General features: G+C 33.9%; 1 protein-coding gene across 2 annotated transcripts in view; it reads left to right on the plus strand.

Moving 5' to 3' along the window:
- LOC106673839 (beta-1,3-galactosyltransferase 5) overlaps positions 1-26,845 on the plus strand; it is a 107,501-nt gene continuing 80,656 nt past the window's right edge. Inside the window, exon 1 of one of the 2 annotated variants that reach the window (XM_014406164.2) lies at positions 1-138. The gene's annotated coding sequence lies outside the window, so the exon portion shown is untranslated. Of the gene's footprint in view, positions 139-1,214; positions 1,452-26,845 lie in introns of those variants that run through there. The other variant, XM_014406162.2, reaches the window with a different exon arrangement.

A 26,845-nucleotide genomic window follows, 5' to 3' on the forward strand; every position in this document is an offset into this window, starting at 1 on the left:
GACAAAAGTGCTGAAAGGCTGTGGACAGGAGGCATTCCATGGGGAGACGGCGAACAAACCACCTCGAACGTAGCTGCTTCAACTTGGCTTGTGAAGAATCATCTTATGAGAAAACATCAGGAAAACAGCATTCATCGTGTGAGTTATTTCCTATTCCATATTTCCTTAATTTTATTCCTTGGGGATTGCGCATACATAAATATTATGAATTCATTTATTTTTAACAACAGTTTAAATACTTCTTAATTATATTTTAATTTTTTTAATATTGTTTCAAGAGTAATTGATTTTATTTTTTGTAAAGATTTAAGTTTGAAGATTCAATTTTAAAAGAAGGAAGAGTGTAAATATAATTTAAAAAAGAAGAAATAATTGGAGAGAATAAATTCTGTTTCCCTTACAGTGCCTTTTATTTTTAATTTTTTCCCTTTATTAAAATAATGGTATAATAAAAAAAAATTACAATTATTATTGTACTTGTTAAAATTGTATTTTAATTGTTTCATAAAAAAGACCTTAAAAGTCTAACATAACTATATATATAAAACTATATATATCTTCATCTCTCTATCTCTGTCTACCTATCCCACTTCATCAATCTCTCTCTCATTCTCTTTATTTTACGGAATATCATTCTCTAATATATCTTTTCTTCTCATGGCTCATGGTTCTTTTTTCAAAATTTCTCTTTTTCTTTTCTCCAATCCTATCCCTACCTCATTCATTCTCATGCTTTTTTCTTTTTCTTCCTTTTTCACCCTCTATCTCTTGAACACTTTCTCTATCTGTCGCTCGCTCGTCATCAGTGTGTGTAATGCATGGTAATACATATAAAAAAATAGAGAAGGAACATCGTAATAGAATTGTCAGATTTCTCCATTTGGAGAGTAGCGAGGATAGGCCGTCCAAAGTAAACGGTAACAACCAATTTATAAGTGGCTAATGCAAGATAATTGGTCCAAGATAATTTCCAATTAAAAGGGTGTCCACTAAATCGACTCTGTCCACTAGAAAATTTCTTTTCGCCGTCCCTTTATAAACCATGTAGAAGAAAAAAAAAACGGTCAAGCGCGGCGACCGTGAGCGTGGTTGTTCGAACGTACAGTAGAAAGGTGAGCAGTGAGGTGAGCAGAAAGCAAGGGTGGCCGGGTTTGTCGGTTATTTGGTGGGGAGCTCCCCACCAATCCGTCTGCGATCCCCCTCCTTCAAGCTTCACCGGTCGCTGATCCATTACGACGCTAAGTCCAGTCGAAGTTCCGTGGCGGGCGCTTTCGAACCCGGGATTTGAAGTTGTTGCCGTTTTTCGAGGACGTCACGTTGTTCAATCGTCCACCGGAACCAGATTGGAATCGAGCCGCCCTGGGCGAGCCAGTCTTACGTTCGGAGAAGCGATGCCTCACGCAGCATCCGACCAACAATCAATACCAGTACCGGCCGGCCTCTTGCCCTAGGTAACCCGCCCTTTACCTCGCTAAACAATTTACACTTTGTTCTGTCATTAATTTTGCCAAGTCGTTAAACCAGTTGTTGGATGGCGTTCAATCTCGCTGCGATGCACATCCCAAGAGTTATTTGTATATAATTTTTTCTTCTGTTGATTGAATAGGGTCAACGGTCGGGTCCCAACGAAACGGTGTCGAAATGACGCCAGTCCCAACCTCTTTCACATAATTGTCTTGATTTTTATCGTTATTTCAAGTCGCACTCCATACTTCAAAAATAACAGAATATTATCCCAATATTCTTGTTAAATTTCTATATTGTACGCTGAATCACACGCTTCTTTTTAAAATTTCTGTGGACGAGGTTTGATTACATATTTTCACTTTTATGCTAGGTCATTGTCATTAAATAGTGACAGAAAATTTCCCAATTCTGAGAAAATATTTGTTAGAACTGATTTGGTAAATAAAATTTTGGCAAATTTCGCCAATTCTTTGCGCCCTGCATATTTCACAATTATCAGGATATTATTCCAGTATAGTCTATATGTAAGGTGAATCACATGCTTCTATTTAAAATTTCTGCGAACTTGAGGTTTGACTACATTATTAATAAAACATTTACAAACGTTCATTGTTATTAAAAGCAAGTTGATAGAAAATTTCGTATTTTTTTTTTACAAAATATTAGTTATAATTGAAGTGTTGACAAATTTTGCAATCAATTCACACTCAATTCTCCAAAAATATCTGTATGCTTTTCATTTTTCTCGTCAAATTCCTAAATTTGAAGTTGATTTCACATTTTTCTTTTAAAAAGAGTACTGTGAACTTTGGTTTTGTTTACATTATTAGATACAAATTCATCAATAATCATTATTATTAAAATTTAGTATCTCTTAGAAGAGAATTGTTAGAATTTATTTGACACATGAAATTTTGACCGTTATCGCATTTAATTCATATTCGTTACTCTCAAAATATAGTACGTTTATTATTTTTATTTATTGCAATACTGCATTATAGATCGTCCTAAATTATTTTGTGTTGACATCACAATTACGAATTACTTACATTTATTCTACAAAATGTTTGGCTTGCTGACAAAAAGGAAGCTTGTGTGTTGTCATTGATATCATATTGCATAGTAGTAATATCTGTTCCGATTGCTTTTTATATCTTTATTCAATCCATAATAAATTCTTTTAGCTACTATTATAATATTATTACCATTGTGTGGTGTTTAGTGACAATGTTTATAAATCCCAGGACCTGAAGATGATCCCAATAAAGATCAAAACCTTGGCACGATAAAGAAAATGTTTTTCTAAACCCTACGTCACACCAGACCGCATCTAACGATTTCCAAATAATTATTATTGCCATTAAAATTCTACAGCATTTTTTTACGTTATTATTTGCGTAATTGGCCAATTAGGGGAAGCGAAGACGCCTAAGCTGTTCTTTTTTTTCATTTTTATGCAAATCCAGTGTCAACAAATTTTCGAAATATTGCTTAGAATAGTAGGAATTTAGCTTTAGTTTATTATTTGGGAACATTGTTGATTTAATTGGTGAATTTTGAAAGATTGGTGTATTTTTCCTTCGTCTTAATATTATATTAACATTAATTAATTAAGTTATAATTTATTAAATTTTGATACATATACTCAAAAAGGGAGAATTTGTCGTCAAACAGAAATTGTTGGCTGAGAATCTCCATGTTCAGGCTCGTTCAGTTGTGTAAAGTCACAAGGATGTTTCTTATGCAGGCAGTAGGTGGGATCAAAGGTTCTCGTATCAAACGTAGACGAAATAACTGACAGCTTAAAACATAATTCCACAACATTTATCTGTTATTTGTAGTTTGATCGTCTCAAACATCTATTATCAACGAATTTGTCTCTCAGACGCAGTCTGTCATCTTCAGGAGTTTATTATTTAATACACCAATCATGGCCACAGACTTCTCGCATACCAGTATTTCACAATTTGTAAAATTGGTGCAAATTCACTGGTGTGATGGTCAAATTATCTGTAGTTCGGCAACAAAAGAAAATAAATTCTTAACATGTTTTTTGTATTAAAAGAAGATTAATTAGCGAAAAATCGACTTGAAACTTATTTTAAATCTTAATGAATCTCGGTTTTAACTTTAAAAACTTTTATCCGATATTTTTTTCGTAATTGATCTTAGTTTTAGCATTTTTCTCAAAATTCTCATAGAATTATTTCACTGCTTTCGTGTTAATTTAGTATATCCCTAAATTTTGTACGTGCTCGCAAACTAATTTAAATGTAAAACTTTAAATCAAATTTGTCGCTTCTGATTTTTTTCGAATATCACAAAAATAGTGATAACTTTGAAACGACTCCGCGGATTTACAGGATATATTACATGAACGTACAACTTATATCTAATAGCATAAATTGAACTGGAGATATAAAATAAAATTTTCGATGGGAGTTTGTTCATTTCGTTCTTATTTTTTTCACTTATTATGACAAACATTGTAAACATGTTGATCTAATCTGAAAGAATAGAATGTCAACTTTGAACGGTTCTAATAATGTTGAAGTACAAAGAAAATCCAGAGCTACATTCAGCGAATAAATAANAATTATATTCCTTTTTAAAAAATAAACAAACAAACTCAAAATCTTCGAAACAAAATATAAAAAAATCTCAATCAAAATAATCATACAAAAAAGAATTAAAATATTTTCTTTTGCCAACCTGTTAACGATAGTTTATATGAAGTAGACTCTACGACTGCCTTCAAGCTACTACACGTTATGGCGAAAGCAGCGCTAGTTTTTCAAACTATTTGGCAAATGAACTATTTACATTTTTATATAATACAAATCGAAATAACAAATTAATAAAATTTTCTCGACTGAACAATTTAAACAAATAAAAAATAAGATTTTTTTCTAAATAAATTATTGTTTGTTTGAAAATTAATAAGGTTTACTTCATTGTTAATAATAATAATTTAACTTGAAAATTACAACATAACAAAAAGATAAACAAAAAGTCAATTGAATAAAAATTGTCGTGAATTTCATGACAGTATTTTTTGACTTTGAAAATTAGTAAATTAGTATTTAAGTGTTTTAAAGGGTGGTTAAACCGAATACGATTTTTTGTTTTTGAAATTCACGTTTTTTGACCAGTTTACTAGAAGCATGTTTTGATTTTGGTAACCACTAAGAATCATGATTGCCCCATTAACTACTCATAAATGGTACGTAGGGCAGAAAAGGGCTGAGCGCGCAGGACTTCGGAATTGGCAGCAGATGATCCTGCCGCATGTTTTCCCGTATTCCGAGATTGGGAGGGATGTGTGGGCGCCGTTCATCCTCCTGCATGGGGTTAACATCAGATAAACCAACGGAGACTCCTGAAGCTTTGTAACTTTATGTTATAAATTATACCTAACGTCTTTCCATAAAATATTTATTATTTTCTTAACCTACTTAGAATAACGAATAAACTAGGTGCCTTAATGTGCACAATAAATTTAGAAAACCACATTTAAAAAAAATTATATAAATTACTACAAAATTACTCTTTATTATTATTATTTTATATCTCTACTTCTAGCGCGAATTGAAACGAACGCTCGGACACGTGTCTAATATTTTTCAAACTAGTATCATCATAAAAAGTTCCTTTAAAATCGGGTAATCCAATGTAAATGTACTCCCCATTTAAATAGCAAATCTAGCTTTGATTGCGGCAGGGAATTTGTCCACAGTTCAGACAAGCTGGGATGTGGAAAAATCAAGGATGGGTTTTAGTGGGACAATGAACACTGTTCATTTGAAGCAATAATTGACTTACGGATATTATTGCTAATCTGATTTCATCATAAATAAAACTATACAATCATCACCCTTTTTTACTTTTTTTTAAGTGATGATGATTGATATTCTTAACACAACTGCACAGCCGAATTTATTTTTTAGGACAAGGTTTGGCTTACACAAGGTGCCTTTTTTAACTTGCGCTAGCAGAGTTTACGAATTTTTTGAACAGATATAAAAAAGTGACCAATGGTAACTCCCTTTATAATTTTGCGTAGATATAAAAAAATGAGAACCTGCATTTTTAAATATTTTTTCTGAAACTAGATTTTGCTGAAAAAAATGTGTAACACAATGCCACCAAATGTTAACAAAATTACGGAAATTTCCGGGAATCATCATAATCATTTAGACAGTTATAAATTGTATAAATAGTTATAAAATATCAGTTTTTTGTTATTACAGATACAAAGTCAAATCGTAAACACATTGCACATTCCACGATATGTATATAAATAAACTATATACATATATAATAAATAAATAAATAAATAAAAACCTCTTCTTAACAGCCTCTTATATATATAGGCATTTTTTAAAACCAGTAACAATTACTTAATAAATAATATTCTTTTTGTACATAAATATCACAGGCGTTTGACTAGAAAATTGTGTTTATCACGTTATCAGGTGGGAGCTATCACCTAATGATAACAATCATTTCCCACAATTTTTAAAAACAAGATCTTTTTCTAATACATTGATAATTCTATGTTATCACAGCCTGTTATAATATATAAATAAATAAATAAATATGTACGCAAGTATTGTTACGATCTTTTGGGAGAGACCTTATCTTTTTCTAGGATCCCACTGTACATCACACTTAAATTATTCAAATCTGTTTTTAAATTACAGGCCATGTTGTCCTGATGACTAGATATCATTTCCCTCAAAAGTCTACGTCCTGTATTTTGTTCAGAAGCCACAATTTTGACTCCATCGAAGTCAAAATTATGTTTCGTAGCGTGTGTATGTTTGGATAGTGCTGTTCCCGGCCTTTCTTCATCATTGCAATCATACTTATGTTGCCGCACCCGTTCGGATAAATATTGTTTTGTTTGGCCGTACAGTGGGACATTGTGCACATTTAATGCGATACACTACATTAGATTTTTGTAGTAGAGGTTCTTTACATTTAAGTTTTGTGTAAAAATTCTTACCTACTTTATTGTTAAATTTGTAAACAATTTTTACATTATCTATTTTTCCTTTCAACAGTTTTTTTAACTTGCTTGATGTTCCAGCTACATATGTAAGTTTCCGCTCGACAGTTATATTCTCAACCCTTGTTGCTCTTGTCTTGTTTTCCATTAATCTATTTATTAATGATCTGGGAAAACCATTGTCTATTAACATAGAGCGCACTTTTTCCTTGTTCTCACTATGGAACCGATCATCACTCAATTTCAGAGCCCTGTCCATGAGGTTAAAAACTATGTTAGATTTCATTTGAAAGGAATGGTTGGATGAGAAATGTAGCATCCTATCAGAGCTGGTTGGTTTCCAATACCAGTTAGTTATTAATTTTCCATTATCTCTAATGACAACTACGTCAAGAAAAGGAAGTTTCCCATCCCAATCAACATCTCATGAGGAAAACCAAGAAAATCGAAACTTGCGTTGAGTAAACATTATTTATGAAATGTCCTTAATTTTTTAACATTTTCAAATAATCCTAGAGCCGTCAATTTTGGATGTGTTCTCAAGTTGTGGTACTAATTTTTCTCAGAAAAAAATCTAGTTTCAGGAAATATTTAAACATGTGGTGTTCCCATTTGAAATAAAAAAGTGACGTCGATATCGACGATACTTAACGTTTGAAAAAATTTACGACCGTTTTGGAATCTGCGCAAAAATGTAAGTTCAAAAGATAAGGAAAACCTGCTGTCACATGTTGATAAAGACACCTTGTATATATAATGAGAGAAGTTGAGACAGCTGAGGTCATCGCCGGCCCTCTGCGTGTTTATTTGTAGTGTTTGTACTTCTTTTCCTGGTCTTTCACGCCTATTTTTCAACCTCAGCCATTTGAGCGTCTCAATCTGTTACTTACTTTCTATTTTTATATGGACACTAAATCGATATCCTAAAATGCTAGCCTCTCGCTTGTACCTCAGGTATATATCACCACAAACATAGACGTCTGGTCACATTCACTCCCTTAAGTACTCGCTATTCCTCGGGGCGTGGTGGAACCTATCCCATTCTCTCTAATAACTTGCTTTTACTCTGCAGATATCACACACTTTCTCCGAGCGGGGTTAAACAATCCCTTCTTTTCAGTTAATAGATGACAATCATTCCAATAAATATACACAACACCTAGTACAAACATATAAGTCTGGATTTACTCTCCCAGAGTACTCGATATTCTTAGGGGGATTTGAATTATAATCGACATAATTTTGTGTAATATTTAGTGATGTTATGTAATGATTTAAAGCATTTGATTTGAAAGTATTTGCACTCACTACTACTAATACTCTGATTAAATCTAAAAATTTTATATTATGTACATCATTGTACAAATTATTATTCATATGTTATATGAATTTGTATAATTTAAACAATGTTTGTAAATCCCAGGCCCTGAAGATGTCTCAGTAAAGATCGAAACATTGGCACGATAAAGAAAATATTTTTCTAAACCTGTATCACATCAGACCGCATCTCACCATCTCTAAAGTAATGATAGAAATAATTGTTCAATTTCTCGAAGTAATATGGATTTGTAGGAAATTTTTTGAGTTATTCAGTTTTCCCATTTAAGTAATCATTCCACTTGAAAATTAAAACGAAAGAAGATTTTACTCATTTTTTAATATTATAAAAATTATAAATTTTTATTATTATTAAACTGTTTTCTCCCTAATTATCTCACTTAATGAAATTTGTGAAAGTTCAATTTAAGAAAGTTTGTAATTAATTTTTTTATTAGTTGACATAATTATACTATATTTATAACACAATTAACTAATTATCCAAATTCTTAAATGCCAATCACGATTACAACCAGCTTCTTTATCGTTTATTTATTTTCAGGAAATATTGGCTTTTTGGATCCTATTGTTGGACTGAATTGTTGGCGGGAATTTCGTTGTTCATGCTCTCTGGGTTGTTCTACACCTCAAGGATATTTTTTGTTGTCGAGTGGGAACAACGTCTAGGTCACAAACGGTGTTGAAATGATAGCCTGTCCGAACCGTTTTATTTACCAGTTTCTATTCCAATTTGCAGAACTGTTGTTAGTGTAAAATACTACATAACTTTATTTGTCATTTATTATTATTGAAATGCCTGTTGGTGTTGTTTCACAATTATTACGTAGCTTCTCATCCGTAATACATGTAATCCTTCTTAACTTATACATTGTACTAACTCTGAGGACTAAAGTTGATGTCACCGTTAGAAAATTTGAAAAAAAAATGATGTAGCATATAATATTGTGCTCGTGCAAAAATAACGCAAGTTTAGAAAAGGCAGTCAAAATTTATTTTTCTTTTTTATAAAATTAAGAAAGTTTATTCGAAATATTTTCCGTCAAAATCTGTTCATCTTTATCAACATGTTAATAAGGCTTTTTATTCCACTGACATACAAATTTTCGACTCACAATAAAGTTTTGAAAGGAGTTTTCTGCTTCACCGCGTTCTCTAAAAATTTTATCCCTCAAGAAGTGATCAAAATGTCTACAAAAGTAGTAGTATGTTAGCGAGATGTCGGGTGAAAATGGATGGTGCGGCAGTAAAGTTGCATATCCTAAATCCTTGTTTCCGCAGGGTTGACATCGCGACATGTGGCCTGGCGTTATCGTGAAAAAGAATCGGCTCCTAATGGTTTACTTATGCTGGACAACGACCGTGCAGTTTCACTGGCATTTTGTCAATATTTTTCTGCTGTCCTAGTTTCCCCATAATTCAGCAATAGTGAACAACTCTAGCATTACATCGCCAAAGAGACACCATAACCATTTTTTGGGGTGCAGATTTGGTTTCGGGAAGTGTTTTGATGCTTCATCCTTGTCAAACCATTGTGTCCTGTTATCGTACAGAATCGTTTCTCATCGCACGTGATTATTCGATCGAGAAATTAATCATTTTGGTGGCGTAACAGAAGAGACGTGCCAATTTCAGTTTCCATTTCTTTGGGCTTAGGTTAGTTCGTGCGGTACCCACTTGTCCAACCATTTTACCAATTTGCTCCAGATGTCCAACAACGGTTGAGTGGTCAACGCTAAGCTTTTCCGGAATTTTCCGTGTTCTCTTACATGAATTTCTTTCAAAACCATGTATCATGATTATCTTCATCAACGTTTTGAATTGGTCGTCGTCCTTCCTCGACCTTCTCTGTCTTCGAGATGGAAATCTCTGAAACCATCGCTGCACCGTGCATTCGCTGCTTCCCTTCCCCCAAACTGCATTGATGTTATGCACAGTTTAGCCCGCACTTCCCCAAGTTTAAATTTGTATAAATCAATTTGACGAAAAACTGGTTTGGATATATTTAATTTCGCACGTCATCACTCTTATAAAATTCAATATAAACTAAAATGTTTTGTATAAAAGGTAATAGTTAAAAGTATTTATTATAATCCATAAACTAGATTTTCGGATTTAGCTTTGTTTGTTGTGATTGACAAACACATGGGAAAATAAAACTAATTTTCAAAACCTGCATTAATTTTGCACCAATCCAATAACCAAGAGTAGACTTGCGGTTTGCCATTCATTTCTACATTACGTAGTGTTTAGATCCAACTCTCCGTTTTTTTGCGTTCTTTGCATGTGATAAACGTATTTTTTTACTAAGGATTTGTTCAAAAATCTCACTAATGTGTTTTTAAATGACACATAATATTATGCTAATCGTCAGTTTGTATAATTCTCTGCATATAGAAAGTTCATTATTGCAAGCTTTTAAGTGATTTTTAAATGGAGATTGCCCTATTACGTAAAATAACTATAGTTTTTGACGTATTTATATGTATGAGGTTCAAATTAAACTATGCCCCTTGTTTTCGTTCTTTGCACTTCTACAGCATAAAATAGTAAAAGTTAGTTGTTTTCGTTCGAACTATAAAGATTATTTGCTAGCTGTTCAATAATTTTGAAATGTACATGCTCTCAAAGACAAAAAAAAAAAATAATCAGAAATTCAAGATTTTAATAAAAATGATTTAATTATGATGGTTTCAAAGACAAATCACGAAAACACCGGAAAATCATTTAGTTATCGTTTAAAATTTAACCATTGTTATCAATTTTTTCTATTAATTATTCATATTACTTCCTCTGGCTTTGCAGAGAGCCTTATGTCTCCTAGGCATCGAATAAACACGCGATCGGATTTCTTGCGAAAGAGTATCCCGTTCTTCTACAAAACGGTTGGAAGCTGTTCAACGTTGGAGGCGGTGAACGATTTAAAACCAGCCTCTTTATCATAATCCCATAAGTGTTCTATGAGATTCATGTCAGGAGAACGTGCTGACCAATTCATTGTAGTAATCCCTACATCCTCCAAGTAATGGGTGACAACATTTTAGTAACACATTTCTTCCGTTCTTAAAATAATAAGTAAAAAATTTATCTGCCATAGGAAACAATATCCCGTGAATATTAGAGATAATTTTCAACCTAATTACATTCTAATAAACGTATTAAATAAGTTGGTGTGATAATTTATTAACTTTAAAGATTGTTCCACTTACATAATTAATCATGTAATCAATGTGAGAACATACAGCCTTATCTCGCGCCAAGTATTATGAGCAAAATACAAGAATGAATTATTTAGGACGTACGTATAAGAAATAACGCAAATTCGCAGATATCTCGTTGAGTTTGCGGAAGAAGCCCTAGAAATAACGTTTTCCGGGATAAATCAAAATATTGTACATACACTTGCTTCCAATTTAATGAAAAAGCTCTTAACCTTACGTTAACTAGAAACGCTCATTTGTCAGGTTGAGCGATTAGTTTCATCTAAGCCTCACATCGGTTAACGGGGTAGGATTTTACACCAAACGTTTCTTTTTACTTTATTAATGATTTAAAAATGATGTACACTTCACTAAAGCTCTCCGTCGCCATTTCAATTGTCGTCGAGAATCCAAACCGATTACACGACATTTGAAAAATGGCAAAAGGAGGGAAAACTCATAAGGTGGGGTTGAGATGGGGAGTTGATGTCCGAGTGGATCGAGGTCACGATAGCTCAAGTGGTAGAGCAGCGGCTCATCTAGCCGAAGGTCGTGGGTTCGAATCCCTCTCGTGCCATTAACTTTTTTTCATCTCAACTAAAAACCTTAATTAATTGTTTCTTTTTACCTTGTTTCTCATCATTTAGTAACAATAAAAACACGTAAAACAAAACTTAATTGGAATAATAAATTTAGGGAAGAGTACAGGTAATAAAATGGAAAGTATAAAATTTCCGATCCAAGAAAGAAATGATTCACGACAGAAATATGTACTTTTTTGATAACGCTTCTAAGCCGAATTACGTGACTAATCCTTCTGTTAAACAATTTACTCGGGCGCGATAATCATTCTTTAAACTCAAAACTGATCGTTGTTCTAAAATCAAATCAAATTCTCTCACAGAAGAACACAATCGCTCTTTTCAGGAGGCAAAAAACTAGAAAACCGGGTTTATGCTACGGATCTATGAGTAAATGAATTTAAGTAAAAAAATATTTATTACAATCATATGTTTTTTTATTAAAGTAAATAATTACTATTGTTTACTTTATATATTAATGTTTTCTTAGGTACAAGCGGGTTATCGATTCAACCAGAATTTTTAGAAAATTTAAGTCGTATAAACCAACAAAATAAATATTCACAAAAAGGATTTTATTGCCCCTGACAACCAATCTTCTCATGCTCTTTGGCGACCACTTCAATTTTTTCAATTAAGGAAGTCCTTAGATTAAAAGTATAATTAATTGTTTACTTAATGTTTAGTAATAATTTCTTGAGTTGCCTGTCGTCGCCTAGGGAGAATTGGTCAGTAAAATCCTGTAAAAACTTGGTTTTTGTACTTAAATTATTTTATGTATTACTTTGTTTGTTCACTTAACACACACCAACACGCGAAAGTGATACATAAACTGCTTCTCCTCTGGAAAGAGAAAATGAGGAAGCAATATCAATAGACCATCATAAGTAGGTATTTTTTACCTTTTTGTATATTATCGATCAAAAGCTGTTAAATAAGTTTTGCTCCACATCGTTTTATAACTATAATATTTATCATTTTTGATAAGTTCAGAAAAAGCGTTTTTTTCTGTATGGTTGTTCTTTATTTACACACTGACAGTTTTTGATTGCAGTAATTATGACAATTAAAAATAATAAACCTTAAAGATTTGCTTTTCTACTGTTTTCTTTACGATTCTGCAGTCATGTTTGATAAAAACATAGTGAGAACTGAGAAAAGATTGGCCAAGATTTTTCGGCTGACTGAAGTTGACTTATGACGTCATTATGACTTCTGTTGGTGGATTATAGAATATCGAATATTCCTAAGAATAATTATTGAGAAATCGCGAGATGCGGTCTGGTGTGTTTCAGAAAAACAGTTTCTTTATCGTGCCAACGTTTCGATCTTTATTGAGATCATCTTCAGGGCTGAATAAAGATCGAAACGTTGGCACGATAAAGAAAATGTTTTTCTGAAACCTACATCACACCAGACCGCATCTCACGATTTCTGAATAATTATCGATTAACGGTCACTAATCACCACACATTCCTAAGAATGAACAATAACCGACATTACTTTGTGATCAACCCAATTCGTTTTCATTCTCTTTTGTTTTGTAAGTCTGGAAACCACAAACAGCAATTTTCTGTCCTTTCCTGATCCTCTACAAAAGATAGTAAAGGTGCTGGAGAGTTGAGAGCTTGTAGGCAGGTACTCAGTTTCAGAGAACAAATGTGTTAACTGGAGCTTAGAATTATGTGGCTTGACTTGGACACGTACAAAATAACCAGAGGCTAACGAACTGAGCAAAAGTCAGATGATACCAAGTGAAAATAAACATACAAAAATACATTATACTAAAACATAAGAAAATAAATAAATATATTATTACAAGAAATATCGGCTTAAAACAAGATTAGGTTGTTTAAGCAAGTCAAAATACCTTGTTTATATATTTTGGGTGAGTGCAGTTGTGCGAAAGTTGTATATATTGATTTTTCTCTTGTTAAATTGATTGAAACAAGATAAATATGAACAGATTTCGATGAATTAAGTACATCAGGTTTGATGCGTGATTTTATGTAATTTTATTAGGATCATAATTTTTTTAAAATCTGGACGAGACAAATAAAAGTCGCGATTACTTCCGAAGCCTTTCACAAGCAATTTTCTTCTATTTATAGCAACATAATATAAATATAGTATTGAACTATTATTTTAAAAAATCTATCAAATTTGGTTAGATGGAATCCATGAGAGATTGAGCTCTATGACAGAGTGGCTGAGTTGCTCCGTGGACGGACAAGAAGAAGAGCGGTGACAACGCATCGGACTCCCCCAAGGCAACCCCCCTTTACTCCAAAAATTAACGCATTTGTGCTGAATTAATATCACGCAGACCATCCAAACTGCATGCTACTGCCAACGTCCACACCCCTGTCAATCAGCGGGGGTACCTGCAGTGACCCGAGGCTTCCAGAGGTGCGCCCGCCGAGCCCCTCACTCCAAGAAGCTTAATACACCCCATACCCAGCTGGCTAGAGTGATCAAGATTTTGAACAATAATTTAGTGATTTGTAAGAAGGTAAACACTTGTCTTCTAGAAAGGTCACAGAATTTAACACACAATTAATCTGTACCACGGTATGGTCTTGATGAAAAAAATTCAGTTCTTACTGCCAAGCTTGCGACCTATTTTAAGGTCATCATCAGGGAAAAAACAATCGTACATATAACTGCCAATCGACATAAATAAGTTGTTAATAGGTGGTTTCAAATTTCTTTGAAGACCGACTCTGTCCCAACATTGTCAAGGACTCAATTTGTAGATGTATTTACGATTGTTTTACCTGATCATGACCTTAAAATTGGTCGCAAGCTTGGCAGTAATATTTGAATTATCTTTTCATCAAGACCATACCGTAATCGAGATTATTTTCGAGTAAAAAAGTGGTCGATACATATATCATTTAAAACATATTTCTCTCTTTACGGTGACAAATTCCCTACAGTTTTTACAAAGATCAGGTGATTCTCTAGCCATTAGGTATCCAGAGTGAACCTACAGTGCCTTATTCTCAGACGAGTTGAGTTTGTTTAGTTAAATTTGTTAAAATCAATTTGCTCGAACCGGTCCCAGGTGTGTCAAGGAATTTTCTTGGCCTAGACCTGACCTGGTTGAGAAGAACCAGGAAACAATCCTTAAATCTTGGTTCAATTATTCAACATGATTTAATGAAATTTAGACGTATTTATTGAGGTTTTCTTTACCGTCAAAATTTAATTAAAGTAGGCAATGAGAAATTTTTCGCCTGGGCCTGAATATTTTTACGCATGATTCCTCCATGAATGTTTTAACGTCAAGCTAACTGATTAACATAACTTGGACTAATTGGCCATGACCAGGTCAAATTTGTTTCAAATCGCTTGAGAAGAATCTACTCCGAGCCCAAATGTGTAATTAACCCTTTACACCGTTAACCTTTCGCCCTAGTAAAAGAGGCGTATGTCCCCGATAAGCTAGGATTCTCTAAAACAAGTTTCATTTTAGTTTATATGTACTTGATAAACACAATCTTATGACATAATATACAATTTTTGAACAATTGTATCTAACGATAAAAATGTAAGTATTAGGTAATGTACATACTTAGTGCAAACAGTGCAAACAAATTAAAACCAATATAACCTTAAATTATACGGGGTCAATTTTACCTACTAGTTTAGCAAAATTATCCCTTAATAGGCCAAATAAAGAAAGTTCACGTGGCTGAAAATCTTTCACTCAAGTTATTTTACGATGTCTGCCGGACCGGACTACGAGATAATGGACCCTTGTCAGCAGTTTTGTTATTATTGATCATCTCCTGGTCTCGTCTAAATTCACGTACCCTTTACATTCACAAAATTTTCCCACAAAAATGGTTATTAAAAAGTATATATTGAAAGAATCGCTTCTCAGACGATTGGCAAATAAAGTTCGATATTGAGAAGGGCACACAAATGACAATTGATTTACGCCAATAAAAATGCAATACGAACTAGTATACTTTATTTTAACAGTAAAATTATATCATCCTGAGTCATCTAAGGTGATCCTGGATAATTTTATGATTATCACATACAGTTTTTATAGTGTCTTACGATAATTAACTCGCATTGTGTTATAATTTTTATTGGTTATTAATTCGACAATATTTTCCAAATTGTCGTCAAGTATGACGAAATCCTTTTAGTACTAAGCTTTATCGGATTCTCTTTCAATAAACCAACGTTGTTAAAAAATTAAGCTGAAAAGTACAAATTCCTCACGGAAGAAAACATGGTTAAATCCTTAGTCAACATTACTTTTGGTTTTATGCTCTTTCGTTGATATAATTTATCATTGTTTAAATTTGCTAATTCCTTATTCCGCAACCTTTATATTTCAATTGGTATCATAAAGTACAACAAGAATGCCCAAGGAAAATATTTTAATTGGCGATCTTCTGAGGAAAGTGACACCTTCCGATTCAGGCAATTCTATTATGAGATTACAATCATGGCATTGTAATCAATAATGATCACACACAAGTTTTGAACAGCGTTATTTGGTAAATGAAAAACTTGTAAAATTGATAAAAAACCATCCTTTCGAAGTACAATGTTTACAACCTTAACGTTGATCCATTTTCTAGGTTTTGTTTTAATGATCGTTTTTATGTTATTTATAGTTTTGCCTATGATCCTATACACCCTGAATTCACTGGTGATATTTCAAGAACATAATATTTTTAAGGTATTTGGAGCTAACTATATTTTACAGGAAGTGAAATTTTATTTTTCTGCTTTTATATCCTTTTTTGACGTTTTGCATGCGTCTAGCGAAAAGTTAAACTTATATTTCACTAGAGCTTGTATTGTCATTGCCCAGGTGTTTGACAAAGTAACCTCATCTATCATAGCGACCACCACTGTGGGTTAATCAACGTGCAGAAGAAGTGTAACTTCTGTAAAACATCTTGCCTGCCAATGTATGTCTTAGGTCCCATCCTCTATATTCCCATTCCCCAATATTCTTACCGACCCAGAAACACAGCCGATGGCATGGTTATCCTCAATACTTCCAAACAACATTCTATCCTTCAATCTCACCTGCAAATATCAACTCTGGTAAGAAGCGTATGAAAGTAGTAACCAGTTTAATTTTACTCAAAAACGTATAAAATTAAAATATGATAAATTTGAAAATTCCCCACAATTACCACGTAAACGTCTGAAAAGAATGTGGATAAGAGACCTCTTAAATGAATAATCACATTTTATTAATCCAGAGCGACTGCCAATGGGTTGCTTTCTTTATAACGCCCGTAATGCCACAAACAGAAAATATTCAATCTGCTGGTTGTATATAAGAAATGTACAGTTGTTAGAAATAAATGAAGTTAAAAAAATGGCGTTAGAAAATAAACTTACCTTTTCCCAGTCTATTACCAGACAAAATCTGTACTTGCAGATGATTTAACCACGTGGTTCTTAAGAAGCAATCTAAATTAAACTGGATACAACATTTGTTTCCTGTGAGTCAAACATGCTCAAAATTTTTAAAGAACATGGACTGCGTATTGTCGTGAAGTACGTCTAAAATCGATGAGTCGACTAAACCCGGAGGGACAGGAAATACAACAGCGATTATGAAGCGGGACTTATTCTCCCTACCGAGTGTAAATGACAAGTGAAAAGATACTTTAAAATATTTCCGAGGCAGCGTCCCCGTTGAAATTTGCATTGGCTCTTTTAACCAGGCAGTTCTTGAATAGAAACAGCCCTTTTCCCGTTGAAATAAAACAATTCAGCTTACTGCGAAACTTTGCCGTGTAAAATACAAAACACAGGGGTTGAAGTCATAAAATGTACTGAATTTACATACAAACCGTTTTATTTTATTTTACAATTTTAATGTATTTAAGGACGACAGTTTAATAATTTGCAATTAAATTAATAATAATAACCATAAGATAATATATGGCAACAATTCATTAATAATCATTGGTCCTTAGCAGCATGAAGTTTTGGAAAGCTAAATGGAAAATTTAGTAACAAAATAGACGCTATAATCACAAAAACTGGTAAGGCTATATAACTGAAACCATCCTAACCGACATAAAAAGGCAGGCAGTTCATGAATGACAGACCAAAAGCAGTACTACTTACCACGAAGCAATACAAAACGATCTAAAAAAAAAAATTAAGAAGAGTAATTAAATGGATCATATCAATTAGCAGTTAGCAACCATTCTTGATCTCCCAACTTTACATAAGGCCTCCTTGGCGAGCCATCTCCGCTATAGTCGACTGACGGGATTATAGTGATGGATTGGACTAGAGGGTTGGGGTGAGCTTATCGTGGGACTTAGATAATGACAATTTGGTGGGGATTAATTAATTTACCAAGAGTATTTTGAGGTCGTTGTGGAGGGTGGTAATAGAGGAAGAAAGAGAGAGAGAGAGTGAGAGAGAAAGAGAGGGAGAATGGGAACCGTTGACTATGATTTTGAGAACAGAATTGGAAGGATAGAATTCGTAGTATTGTTAGGTTTAGCGGTCCCCCATAGTTGAACCTCTTTGTCCAAAGCGGTTTCTGCAATACAGTTTTTTGGTTTCCGTACGAGTAGTTTATAGAGACACCCGAAGCTCTTATTTAGTTCCTGTCTTTTCATTTGTATGCCTTGTTTTGTGAGTGAGTCAAGGGCCGAAGATCGGTTTTAGGGTTAGGAATGTTGATGAGAAATCATGAGGGTGTAGTTGGGACCTTTGAGGTGTAGAGGTGGTACAGGAGTACAGGAACGAACTTGTAATAGAGACTCGATTCTCACAGGTAGTTGTTTCAGCACTGAAGATGCCGAGAAGTCAGAGCATCTGACAGACCGAAACGGCGACGATAGGCAGACGAAAATGAAGAGAAACGACGAAAGGAGATTGCTAGATCAACAGGGAGACTGCTAGATGAAATCTCCCAATGGTTTTTGCTTCGAATTTTTACCATTTTGACGGCTTTACTTATCTCTCACATGTTTGACTTGTCATCTCATCTAGCCCACTATTGAACTAAAAATAACAATAATACTTTAAGAATAAGATGATCTCAATAAAGATCGAAACGTTGGCACGATAAAGAAAATGTTTTTCTGAAACCTACAACACACCAGACCGCATCTCACGATTTCTAAATAAATATCGATTAACGGTCACTAATCACCACATAATACCTTAGGTATTTTCTACCGTTAGACTACTTAATAATAATATTTTAAAAAATCAATGTTGTAACTCTAAATTCAGTATAACTGTTTAAAAAACAGTTTAAAAAAACCTTTATTGTGTGTAAGTCCTGTGAATAACTAGATAGGTATTGATGGACAATATCATAAGTAAGGAAACTTGCATAATCGTCTGTCTAAATTTGATAAATATTCAGTAAATTCAAAAAAGCCTTGAAAACTATAATTCCTAGACTTATTAACTACATACACTGTATATACACTTTTAGAAAATGTGTAACGTGACAGAGATTAAGGCCAACATTGTGTGTTGCCAAATCAGAGGGCATCGAGAAAGAATTCAATATACAAGGGGATTGCCTACAATATTTAAGATTAGTGGTGGTTGTTTTTGCAACAGTTTGTATTTGTAATGAATAAATAAATTAAGAGATGTTTTGTATTGTGACTATTAATAAAACGCATTCATTACTATTATTAATTATGTTCATTTATTAGAAATTAGATCATTGGAATTGGATTACTCATGAAACAAGTTTTAATAAATGTACAATCGACAGTTTTGAAAAATAATGAATTGTTGGTTTTTGTTTTGCGGTTGGTTCAATGAATAGGTAAATGAAATTAGTTACAATTACGACCTGAATCTATATTGTCGCTACCGCTTTCAAATAGCTAGAAAAGTTGTCAATATTTATTGCTTTTTAAAGAATCGCCAATAAATAAAGACGAGTTCTTCAGGAAGTGAATGACGTTAAGGAAGAATAAAAGCATGAAAAGTAGAAGTGAATTGTATGTGATTAGCATGAATGAAGCCGCATAATGACAGTAGTCCCTGTAATGACAGTTTTTTTGTAGTTTAGTTTGTTCGTAGAATAGGCAACCTCTCAACCTCTGACGTCCCTTTTTTGAAATAAAATATTGCAAACCTACCAGTATTTTTGTTCTAAGCATTCCATGCTGTAAATACTGGCCTCAGGACAATTTGACAATTTGTTTGTAAAATTTTACTGCAGAAACAGAACACGTTCACGGTCGATGGGGCTTGGCAAGAGATCAAGTCCAGAAGTAATTGCCGGATGGAAAAAAGAACACTATACCCTGATTTTCTGCCGCCAGTCTCAAGTCATGGCACGACTTTATTTTCGTAATTTTCTACATGAATGCTGCGCCCATGTAATACATAAAATTTAAAATGTTCTAAAAATAGTTTAATTTTTTGTAATGAGTTCCTTGAAAGTTTAAATTCATAATATACTTAGATGGAGGCCTAGAAAGATTTATAATTATACACCTTTTCTATTGCAAGTATTCATGTTCCTAATGTGGAAAAAGATGCTGTTTTGAAAAAATGGTGAAAACTGATCTGTAAGGGTTTATAATTTTAACATCATACCATTTTATCACAAGTACTCATACACATTGCATACAAAAAAACCTGGTTTTTGCACGAAAAATGGCCAATTTTTGAAATGCACATTTTCTCAGCCTTGTAAGTCAAATACCTACGCTAGGCCTCATTAAAAAAAATTACGCTGAATAAGACGACTTTTTTAAATGTTTTCCTAGCTTCAGTCATTCATCACCAAATTCACAAATTCGGGAACATATTACTTCTTGCACTTTTTACGAAAACTTCAAATTGAGATGAGGAGCCAGGAAATAGCTCTGTAGCGCGACTCCCAAGCAATCGATAGGACATTTAATAAGCTTTCTAATTGGTCACCTTTCACCTTTTTCAACCTTTTTCGAATTATTCGCAATTTTTGATGGTACATGTAAAACAAAAAACGTGCTCATGGAAAAAAGGGATCACTCTCTCTAAAGTAAGAAGGTACACGTTTATTTGTTTTACGTGTACCACCAAAAATTGCGAATAATTCTTCTAGTTGTGCATACATAATTTACAAGATGCTTGCCCTTTTCCCGTTGAAATAAAACTATTCAGCTTATTGCGAAACTTTGCCGTGTAAAATACATAACACGACAAGGGTTGAAGACATAAAATGTACTGAATTTACGTACAAACTGTTTTATCATCGGGCAAATTGGAAGGTGACCAATTGAAAGCTTATTAAAATTTTATAACGACTGCTATACGGCGCTGATTCAGGTCTACACATCCTGTTACAACGTAAAATTTTCTAATAAATAAGACCTAGTGCAGATCTGTGACTTGAAAGGCAGAGAAAATATGCATTTCCTAAGTCCATTTTTCCAGCAAAAACCGGGTGTTCGGTTTTTTAAATGATGGCCAGCGTATTTGTGTATTCTTTATGAGCAAATTTGCAATCAACGGGTGGTTTAGGTCTTTAACATTGCCCCGTGGCTTTCTCACGGGCCTAATTCGTTCCACGATTCTCTGACGGTAACAAGACTTAAGCGGATTAGCAGCGCAGGCTACGGATTATGCAGATGGCCAAACGCTTGAAGCAGGCAACTTAATATATTGAATTACAAAAGTGCTAAACACCACCCTACATGTTAAAAGCATACAAACACTCGTTTAATTTGAATATAGGTTAAGGGTAATCCGCAGGATTACGCTTTCACGGAACAGGTTGTCCTTCAATACCAATTGGTTTGTTTGGTTTGAAAATGTTCAGTTACCAATGTTGCAAGCAACGAACACACTCTCGCGCGCGCGCGCACGCACCCACACATACTTATTTTTTCCCACATCTTCACTCATTTGTAAATCATTTGCCTACGCCATTTTCTTAAGAAACAATGAAGTGGGATAAATGGTCAAGGATTTTCTAGGTCCTGCTATTCATGTCACATCACACACATGCATTGTAAAAAGTTTGACGAATAAATATGTAATTGTAACGATGAGCTGGGTTATCGACCTTCTGGAAACATGAAGTTTTTCGGAGGATCTACGGAAAAGGTCAACACAGAGAAAACAAACTTCCTTTCAGTTTCGCCGAGCTTTCGACAGTTTTTCTACTGTCATCTTCAGGGCCTGTTTTATTATCATAAAAAAAAGAAAAAAAAATTAAAAACATGAAAAAACAATTGCACAAAAATTGTGATAAAATAATTGTGCAAAAAGTGTGCACAACGTTGTGCCCACGACACTATGTTCCTTTTTATTTCCCCATTAAGGTTAAAGTAAGATATATCAAATTTCCAATTTTTGTGCAATTGTTTTTTCATGTTTTTAATTGTTGCTTTTTACATGATAATAAAGCAGGCCCTGAAGATGACAGTATAAAAACTGTCGAAAGCTCGGCGAAAACTGAAAGGAAGTTTTTTTCTCTGAGTTGACCTCTTCCGTAGATCCTCCGTTAAAACTTCAAATATGTAATTATCTTCGTCTTCAGGTCAACACATCTGTTAAAATCACCCGAAAATGGTCTTTTGAAAGAAGAAGCTTTATACGTGATACCACCACCACTATGTCTGTTTGAGACAAAAACAATTATCTTTAATAATATTCAACTACATAATTTACAAGGTTCACTATATTTCCACATCGGAAAACGTGTCAGTACCAACTATTTTGAACAAATCATAAATGTAATTTTCTTCGTGGAAAATTTTCAGTAATGAAAGGGTTGTACCATTCCCTTTTTATATCAAAAGACAAATAATAAAGACTCTTACATTTCTGTCAGTAACGACCAAGAATCAACACCCAAGTTTATTTTAAATTAAACTTTCTCTTGCAAAATAAAAATAACTTTTTTATTCCTGAATTAAAAATAAAATAGAATACCGATAGGCGATAAATTCATTCTTCAAAAGATTTGATATTAACTGTAGATATCTTTCATTTTTTATCATTAATTTATATAAACCCAAATTGCACATGCATGTACATGTGAACATACAGAGTATTGCTTATCATTCGCATTCCACTGGCAATTCCAGCTTTTGTACTTTACAGGAAGGCCTCGAGAACCACCCACTCTGGGGGTATTGGAAGTCCGGAGTCAGACCTGTCACAGCTAGGTTATTTCAGCGCCCAATGCGATCAGTTCCTAAATCCAATCCCATTTACACTATCATCACTGTGCTTAAATACTTTTTTTCTTATCTACATACCATTCACACAGTACTCCTCCTTCACCCTTTAACAACTAACCGAATAGTGGGTCCGTACTCCGTGGGATACTTAGTATTATGCCATCGAACCCCTCCAACGTTCGTTCACACTAATATTGAATCGCTACACACGCCAGGGACTCAAAACAATCATTACCATATGCAATAAAACCTTGTTTCCTTACGAATCGGAATAGAGGACCCAGATACTCGCTGCTGTGCTCAAGTACAATTCTCATATCGGGTGGGTTTCCTGCATGCTCTTCTATATCATCGAGCAACCTTTCTCTACATGCCGGGATACATAAGCGATACATTGTTTTGTATGAATAGCCAATAGTTGCTTATACGAACTTGTTTTGAATTGATTTAAACTTCTAAATAATCTATAATATACAAGAAATTGTAAAAAAAATCCGTTGCTTGGACGTCAAATATAATCTCTGTCCGTAACTCTTGTGTTCACCTTTTGTTCGTGTATTAAAAAAAAAAATATTGAAAGATTATAGGTTGTAGGGTTTGTTGATCTTTGTCTAAATTGTGTTTTATATTATTATTTTTTTTAACATAAAAATGGCAAAAATGATTCCGGCATTAATTATCATATTATGCTGTTTTCGCTGTTTTTTAAAAAAATGTTGTGCTGTAAAACAGTAATAATAATAACCCGTATATTTTAGCGGTTAAAAATGACCAGGTGAATTATTTACTAATTATTCTTTTAATCTAAGGTCTTGGTTGAGATGAAAAAGTTAGTGGCACGAGCGAATTCGAACCCAAGACCGAGTAGATCGAAGTCACGATAACTCAAGTGGTTAGCTAAGCAGCGTATTTAGCCGAAGATCATGGGTTAGAATACCGTTGAATATTAATTGGAATAATTAATTTGGCCGATTATGTCTGCTAAATTTATATGTATTAATATAATAATTAAAGAAGTAGTCACTTCCCTAACAGTTCCCCATGGCCACTTTATAAGTTGCTGAGAATCAAATCGTAATTACACGATATTTTAAAAATGGCAATTCGAAAGGTTGTAGGTTAAGATAGGACCATAGATAATTAATTGAAATAGGTAATAATAATGAACAAAATATGTTTTGGAAGGGTTTTTTTTTATTTTTGTCTGTGCGACTTTAAGAGTTAGAGTTTGTTGGGGTTGGGGGAGTAATTTTAAAAACTCGCGTTGGTTAGAGGTTGTTAAAAAGGAGTCCGTGGTCTTTCGATCGATAACGAATTAAACTGTCAACAACGAAATTAACCCTTCGGCTCTACACGACGTCTGAATTACTTAAAATTGATCTGGGCCCAAAATGAGAAAAGATGGGCTTGTACGCGACAATTTATGCCGGCCTTGATTTATGCCGGCCCTTATTGGCCAAATCGGAATTTTTGACGGAAATTGAGCGAACCCCGTCCGTCGGTTTCAGATAAATAATTGTGTTTAGAATTAATGTAAACCGGGTTGAACCGAAATTAGAAGGGAATCCAATATGTAAGAAATGTCTTGTTTACAATACTACAAAGAAAAATGTACTAACATATGTCTCTTTTTTCATTTATTTGAGTATTTTATAACTGCATATAAAATTCAACAAGCAAAAATTACGTTATTTACAATTATGTACTATACACATGCACATAACACAATATTTTATGCATATTCACATGTATGGCGTGATTGATTCGAATGGCCACTATCCAGTGAAAGTGGCCGTAATTGGCCATTATGGCGTGAGTCCACAGCTGCCTCTAGACTTGCCGAAGTTACAAAATCAGATGGTCGCGAGGCCTGCTGCGTTTCAGTCTTTTATGCGGGTTGGAACGGAGGTCGGCCGGTTGGGAATTATACTTTCTCTCTTCGAAAAAATTAATAACATGAGATATTTTTCCCTATGTTCAAAAAGCATAATCAATCAACGCTAGATAACAATTTGATCTGCTGTCAGAGGAACATGGTCCTCGTTTCGAATCCTGGACGCTGTTTACTTTAGCTATGAAGCAAACTAGTGGAATTAACAACAAAACACATGAAATGCGTTTTTTTCCAAACTTTGTGCCATAATTTTGTCATTTTTTGACCAATTTAAAATCCGATTGCATCATTGTTTCCAGCGTAAAAACCCTTCGAAATGATGTATCAGCTTATGTAGAGGTCGTATTTAAAATTTTGAGGTTTAACTGGGCCAGAGGTATCCTGTATAATTTTTATTCAAAAAAGGAAAAAGTTTGAAACGACTGAAAAATATTAAATTTGTATTTTTTGTTTTTTTGGTAGCGTCATTGGTTCAAAAGAAATTTCCCGGCCAAATAAAAAGGACACCCTCTATAATTGATACAGGGTCCGTCAAATAACGTCAAAATACGTCAGGAGGTCATGTCAAATTGGACTAAAAAGTCATTATAAATACATGAGGTATTTGACTTTTCAGATTACTTCCTTGATTCACAAGTTTGTTCTACAATGTCCTCCTAATCTCATCCAATAATGTTAATCCTACTTTAAATTTAATTAGATACTGAAACTTTTTATTTAATCTTAAGAAATCCATTGACAAAATTATTTAGACGATAAACTTTTACGAATTACCAAAGTTCTTATCTTAATTTTAAGTAAGATTCTCTTAGTTCTGTAAACACTCACAGCTATGGTACTTTCAGAAAAGAAGTCGCTCCTACAATTGCACTAAGGGGGGAGACTTTTTGCCACAAAAAGAATGTTGCTAAAAATGTATGCTTGATGAGTAAAAAACCTGGTGGAACATTCCCCACGTATGAAGCGAAAAGATCCATAGTAGGGCCATCCGCAAGACTTGGAGTATCGACAGAAGAAGTACTGTGCAGACATTGCCAGGAAGACCAGGAAACCGCGGAACCCGTTTTCTATTTTTGGGAAGACCTATGTAGGTGCAGATTCTTGCAACTAGGAGGGGAAAAACAGCAAGCAAACATCTACAGTGAGGAGCTACTGGCAAGGCTTTGGAGATTAATGAACAATCTAAAGCTGGCCAGTGAGTCATATAAACGAGCACAATATATTTAGGTCGAGGCGCAGAATGCCCTCTAGCCACCTATTGAATCCCTATCCTTATTGTTGTAATTAAATTTGCAGTATAATTAATATCTTTCAATTAATTAAGGTTTTAAGTTGAGATAAAAAAGTCAGTGTCACGAGCGGGATTCGAACCACGATATTCGGCTAGATACGCCGCTGCTCTATAACTTGAGCTATCGCGACTTCGATCCACTCGGACACTAACATCCCATCCCAACCCCACCTTTTGAACTTTCCCTCCTTTTTTGCCATTTTTCAAACTAAAATTAATAGTTGATGAAAAATGGGGCTTTATGGAAAAAGTTGTGAAAGATCGAAGTGACATGAAAAGTTAGATATCTCGAATACAATTTGGAAGCAGACTAGGGTCAAAAGGACTTTTTAGGTCCATTTGACTCGTAGAATAACTTTCTTGGGTGTGTTGGGATCGGGGTTGAAGTCCTATTTCACCGAAAAATTGAACTATTGTTTCCTCTTGATCGAGCTTTCAACCATCTATGATGAGGAAGAACGCATGGTTCTTCGAAGTAAGATAAAACTTTTCACAATAATAACCTTTTGAATTATTGACGTTTGCTCACGGGATAAGCTGTAAATGTATTTTTCTATTTTTATCATCTTTCTTCATCTCTTCTCCTTTTTTCTTCCAGAAAAGTATTTTAAATTCAGCTTGTTTTCCACACTCTCTACCGTCAAGTACGTATGTATTATTTAGTAAAATTGTTTTTATGGAAATGAGCCTCTAAAAAGAGATGAATGTTGCTTTTTTTTGTGTAAGCTGATGTCAAATTAATATCCATGTTGTGTATGATCTTTCGAATAAAATAGGAAGGAATTGCATTAATATATTGTACATCGAACCATCGATCATTGGCGGTGTTTATTCTCTCGCCTTAAGCCCTTTCCTTCGACCCGGGGCATGGACTGCCCACAGAAATAAACAGGATGAACATTCT

Source organism: Cimex lectularius, unplaced genomic scaffold (assembly GCF_000648675.2).
Source record: "Cimex lectularius strain Harlan isolate CLEC.00 unplaced genomic scaffold, Clec_2.1 scaffold6, whole genome shotgun sequence".
NCBI classification, from domain to species: domain Eukaryota; kingdom Metazoa; phylum Arthropoda; class Insecta; order Hemiptera; family Cimicidae; genus Cimex; species Cimex lectularius.